Raw genomic sequence first — 5,825 nt, forward strand, 5'->3', positions numbered from 1 at the left:
AGGGTGGAAGCAGGAACGGGTTGCTCCAGGAGACGATCCGCGAGAAGGGCAACCTGACCTCTGGGGGGTTTTTCCCACCCCAGTGCAAGGCTTGCTCTCTGGAGGGTAAAGTGTTCTGGAGTAAGCCCTCCTGTGTCTTCCCCTCTGTACTTTGGTCTTATTGACAGCCCTCATGCTACCAAAAATTAGCTGCTCCTGCTGATTCTGAATCTCCAGGTCCTTTATACCTGGGCCCTCAGAGGTGAACCTTCTTTGACCCCAAGCCATGGAAGCCACCTATAGGCTGTGACCGACTAGTCACAGGGATCTGCCCCTGCAGGCTCCACCCGGTGTGAAGGCACACTGAGCCCAGACTCAGAATGGCCTGTACAGAGAGCCAAGGAAATGCCCCCCGCTTAACCCCAGGCCACAATTGCTTCTGATGTAAAATGAGGTCTTTGAACTTGAGGGACTGGAAATGGCCTTTGAGCACCAGCAGCCCGTGGTTTTCTGAAACCCATCAGATTTTTCTTCACCCAACAACTCAATTTTCCCGCCTCCTCCGTGTCGAGGACAGAGACAGGAGTTCCACGCACTGTGGCCTAGCACCGTGGCCCAAGGGTCATATCATGATTGTACTGAACGTTGGCCTGAGTAGAAGAAACCAGGTGACAGCACGAGAAGGACTCCCTCTCCGAAGGCATTTCCATCCCCGACACATTGGTCAGATGTGGGTCAGGGTGGGTGCAGGGCGGGGTGGGTCCCCTCGGGGACGGGGACGCCAAAGGACCAGAGAGCAGAGCCCCTCCTCCAGACACGCGCGGCTCAGGAGGAGAAACAATCTGAACGATGTTTCTGGTGGGCCCCAGCCAGGCCCAGCCCTACCTTGTCCCCAGTCAGTGTGGAATAATGGCCTTCCGAATCCAGCAGCCGGGAGCAGGGGGTGGGGGGGTGGCTCAGCCCCGACACCCTTCTTTTATCCTCTACTTGGTGCTTTGACACTTTGCTTTTTTTTTTGGTTTGCTGGTGATTAGGATCTTTGATATTAAGGAACTTTCACAAATGTGGCTGATGTACACAGATTCTCCCCTCCTGGCACCTCGTCCCAGGCCCGTGTCCCGATGGGCTCCCACATCTGGATGAGATGGGGGGGGGGGGCTTGGAGGATGGGCAATGAGGCTCTTGGCACTGGGGAAGCTGCAGGATGGCTGAGGGATGGTGGCAGGAACCGTCCCCAGACCACCCCGGGACCTCCCCAAGGGAGCGCCATTTTCACCTCTATTCTTTGCCCTTGTCTTTAGTCAGCTTTCCTCTCAACCAGACACCAACCCCGCCAAATGTCTGTTCGGGTGACATTTTTAAGGCATGACAACTGCTCCCCACGCTGGCCTCACTTCTCCTGGGGCCTGGGAAGCCCCACCTTTCTTTCTATCTACCTACCCCAGTCAAACATGATCAGGAAGGTCTAGAAGTATGAAAGTCTGAAACTGGGGTGGGGAGGTCCCTTCCGCAGGTAACTTTGAAGCACAAGTCCCCCAGCCTAAGCAGCCCCCCAACCCAAAAAAAAGTTGGCCCCCAACAGCCCCAGACATCACCTCCCCACCTAGTGCTTGGATACCGACAGGTGGTTACGTCTCCCAAAAGTTGATGTGGACACTTCAACCTCCTGTGTCTTCATAAAGATAAAAAGTGACCAGCAGACAGTCAGGATCTCTGCCCGCAGGAAAGCAGTAATCTAGAGACGGACCTTAATCAAGTAAGGACCCAAGTTCGTACCTACAACGCCGACAGCTGGGAGGAAATGCCCCGGTGCTATGAGCATAGAGAAGGTTAAAGTGGAGAACAGGCCTCTAGAAACCTCTAGTTCTCTCTTGTCCCAGCTGAACTGGACTTCCCAACACTTTACTAGCCTGATGCTGATGGTTTCCTCCCAACTTACTTCAAAAATGTGAGTCAAAAGGGCTCTTCTCCTCCAAAGACCTCCCATGTTGATTCCAGCTGGAAGCAGCCCTTGGGGTTTGAATGGTTACTGGGGCTTCCGGAGGCCTATGCCCACGGGCCCCAGGCTGGACAGCCGGACTCGGCAATCACGTGACAAAGAACAACTGACGTCCTTGCACATTGAAGGCTGAGCGGCTTGACTGTTGTGCTAGCTTATGTGTGGCCCTTCTCTGTTCCACATCTCTACCATTTGTTTCCAAAAAGGCTAGGATGGTTCTGAGCCTCATTCCTGCTGGCTTGGGTCTTTTCCTCCAAGACGCCTGGGTCTTTTTTGTCTCCAAGTAGAGGGTGCTCAGAAATCCCTCCAAAGACTTAAGTTCCACCCTGGTGTCCCAATTTACAGCCTGCAGCTGCACACCTAATCACAGGTGAATTTCCAGCAGGAGGGCAACGCTCCCCCAGGGCGGATCTAAATGGGCGTTTGCCCCCAGTCAACTCTCAGCGAAATCTTGGTAGGCTGCCTGGACGCTAGCTGGCTCACCCCCCTAGTCTTCCCTCCCTGCTCAACCCCCTGGAAAAGCACCTCATCCGACAGAAAAGGGGAAAGGGACCAATTCTCTCTCACTGTTGGGGCTGACGGCCGCATGGGGTCACCGTTGAACGATGACCCTGTGGAGTGTCCCCAGGCTTGAGCTGGCCCAGCAGTGACGATGGCCCTGGTCAGTCCCTGAGCAGGCTGCAGACTTCAGCCAGAGAAGGTGGCCCCGCCTCCTTCGTTGTTAGATTCAATCGAGGGTGTCCCCACCTTCGAGCAGGGACATGTGCACCCACACGTGCACTCGGTTGCTATTTCCAAAGCACGTCCAGGGGGCCTGAGTGGTTGGGGTCGAGAGTTGCTTCCGACCCCACGCACTGAGCTAGAATCCCATCCTTTCCCTCAATTCACCCGCTCCTTGAGCTCTACTTATACTGAGCCTGGGCCAGCAGTCTTTTCTCAAGGTGCAGTATTTTACGCCTGGGGAGTTTGGTCCACCAGCGCCCATCCCAGAGGACTTCAGGCTTGGACTATCCGGAATCAGGGGTTGGATCTTTCCCAGAAGGTCCCAGCTCCTGTGCAAGAGGATTCACCTCCTCACCTAATTAGCTTTGCCTTCGGGAGATTGAGGGCAAGTCAAGGAAGGTTCTGTGAACGGTCTAATACATGCATGAAGAAAAAAAACAAGTGCTGGCTCGCACTGCTTCTACAGAACTAAGAGGGATTTTCAAGTGGGTTTTTAGAAGGGGAGGGATTAGCTTCTCTTGATGAAAAAAGAAAACTGAAGCCGGCTACATTTACCCTCCTTGCGATCCATACTGTGTGCTTGGGGGCGGGGGGGGCAGGTGGCAGGGGGCTGGGGGCGTGGGGATGGTCTCTAATGGTCACTGACTCTGTGGATTCCACTAAGGAGTTAAGCACAATACCCAAATCTTAAAACTTTTTTTTTTTTTTTTTGAGCATAAGCAATGGCCCTCCCCATTTATAGAGTTGGCAAAGAGAATACTTCCCCATGGGCGGTTCTTCTGGAAACAGATTATTAATCTAGGCAGAAAATCGCCCTTATTCATAAATAAGAGCAAGGCTGGTGTTCAACGCGGCACACAGGATACATCTGAAGAACAAGAACTAACCTTGTTTCTCCTCAGGGGCCGGCACCAGAGTCGCATCACCTCGGGCTGGCATCTCAACGCATGCTTCGTTAAACTTTGGAGATACTTAACTGGGACGATTAGACACCGAAATATGGGGAACAGTGCTGGCCGCGAGCTATTGTGTGGCAGAGATGCGTCGCTCTGTCGAATAAACCCGTAAGGGAGGGGTCTGTGACCTCACTGCCCATCTGGCGATGGTCCCCGCCCCTCTAAGGAAACTCTTTGGGGCCAGCTTCATCAGGATGGTCGCGAGCCAGCCGGCAGCCAAGGAAAAAATAAAAATCTTCCTGGTCGGAAACCACATCTCATCAAATTATTACTACAAACTTCTCCTTACTCTAAAGAAGAAAAACAAAATCTCAGATAATATCAGTCCTTAATGGAGAACCAGCATCCATCCGTCCCTGGGATCGGGGGAGGGGCGTTGTGGTGGGGGAGGCGGGGAGGATGGGAGCAGGCTGACTAGTGGACCACAGTGCTCAGACACGGCATACAGGGTCTGATTATTTCGTGCTTTATTTTTTGGATTTTTTTTTTTTTTAAGTTTCAACATCATTTCTTTCTTGATTAAGCCCCGGCACATAGTTCTGTGGCTCCTGCCATTCGCAAGAAACAAGGATTTAAGTGCAGTGGGCTGCAGACAAATTGGCTGATTACCATCCCAAGGAGATATCTCTCGGGAGCAGGGTGAGGCTGCAGCCCATGGTGACTTTTGGCTCCACTGATAAGAAATGCTTTGAGACTATGCTGCAGGAGACCAATTCAGACCCCTGTATTGAGGCATGCAGGAAATCTGTCCTTCCTACCACAACAAGGCATAACGAAACTGCCTTTGATCAGATAAGAATTTCCCATGTGGGTACATAGGATATAGTCGGATGTCCCAGATTTGTGAGTGACTTGGGCCCACTTTAAGGTGAACCAGATACAAGCCCCCCCCCCCCCGTTGTAGAAAAGCTCATGGGGCTCTTCTCTACACAGATAAACATAGCTTCTTCATTGCCATGATTAGAAATAGCTTCATAGGCAACTGGGCCTGGCCCTCCCTCCCATCCGCTGTTACAGATTCTGCCCCCCACACCTTGACTGATACCCCCATTCCTCACGGCAACACTTTTATTTATTGGGGTGACATTTTCGAAAACATGTGTTTTTGTTTTTGTTTTAGAAAATCTATTTCTTGAAGAAACGGGAAACCACTTTGCTCCAAGTTAATTGAGCATCTTAGAGTAATTTCAGAAATGTGTTTGTTTATAGGCTAAGGGGGCATCTGGTTACACCTGTTCTCAGGATGATTCTGGCTGGAAGAGAAAGCACCGTCAACAAATATATTTAACTATGTATTGCGTTTGGTTTGGAAGAATCAAAAGTGAAGATGTAAGTTGAAATTTAACTACATGTCGCAGACTGGAAAAAAAGATCAAAGCTGCAGAAGGATGTAATTTTTTTTTAATGTGTGAATTTACTCTCATAATTTTTGTTTTGTTTCTAAATGATAAAGAACAATCATGCATAGTCCACATTTCCACATTCAGCACACTGCGGCAAAGGAAGGCTTTTCTTCCTGCCTCCCTGAGATGCATGCTTGTTTTCCTTTTGAGCAGTGGTTTTTGAGGTAACAGAGACCTCTTGGTGCAAGAAAGAGTACCTCAAAAATGCAGTTCAATTGGAGGGATTTTGAGGAGCTGAATGCCCCTTGGGGACAGGGAAAGGGTTATCCTGCAGCTCACCTGTAGAATTATCTCCAAGTTTGCGCTCTGCAGTGACTTGCGATTCAGCATCGGGATACACTTGGCTTCTGTTTTTAACTAACAAGTCCGTCGTGGGCCTAAAGCAAACAGTGAAGCACGAAAGGGAAGAGCTGAGACAGACTGGTGGCCAGAAAGGGTCATGGCAGGTGGCAGAGAAAGCCAGGCCACCCAAGAACGTTAGGCCCGAACACGCTCAGTCTCCCCAAGCTGCCCCACAGGTGCAACCAAGACACATACAGAGCACCCACACTTTGCCTTAAAGGGGTGTTGTTCAAAAATACTTAAGTTAGAGGTTTTTTAAATTGGCGATTTGTTTCCTTTAATTCTGCCCCTGCGCCTCGCAGAGTTCATGAACCAACAGTTGGAAAACATCTTCTACAACAGCTAATGGAAAGGCACAACGATTAAGACTTTGAAAAATTTCAGAAGGGTTTGTTTGGGAGTTGCTTTTGGCTGGTTGGCTTG

This window comes from Mustela putorius, unplaced genomic scaffold (genome assembly GCF_011764305.1).
Source record: "Mustela putorius furo isolate JIRA1106 unplaced genomic scaffold, ASM1176430v1.1 tig00003875_pilon_pilon_pilon, whole genome shotgun sequence".
In the NCBI taxonomy this organism is placed as follows: domain Eukaryota; kingdom Metazoa; phylum Chordata; class Mammalia; order Carnivora; family Mustelidae; genus Mustela; species Mustela putorius.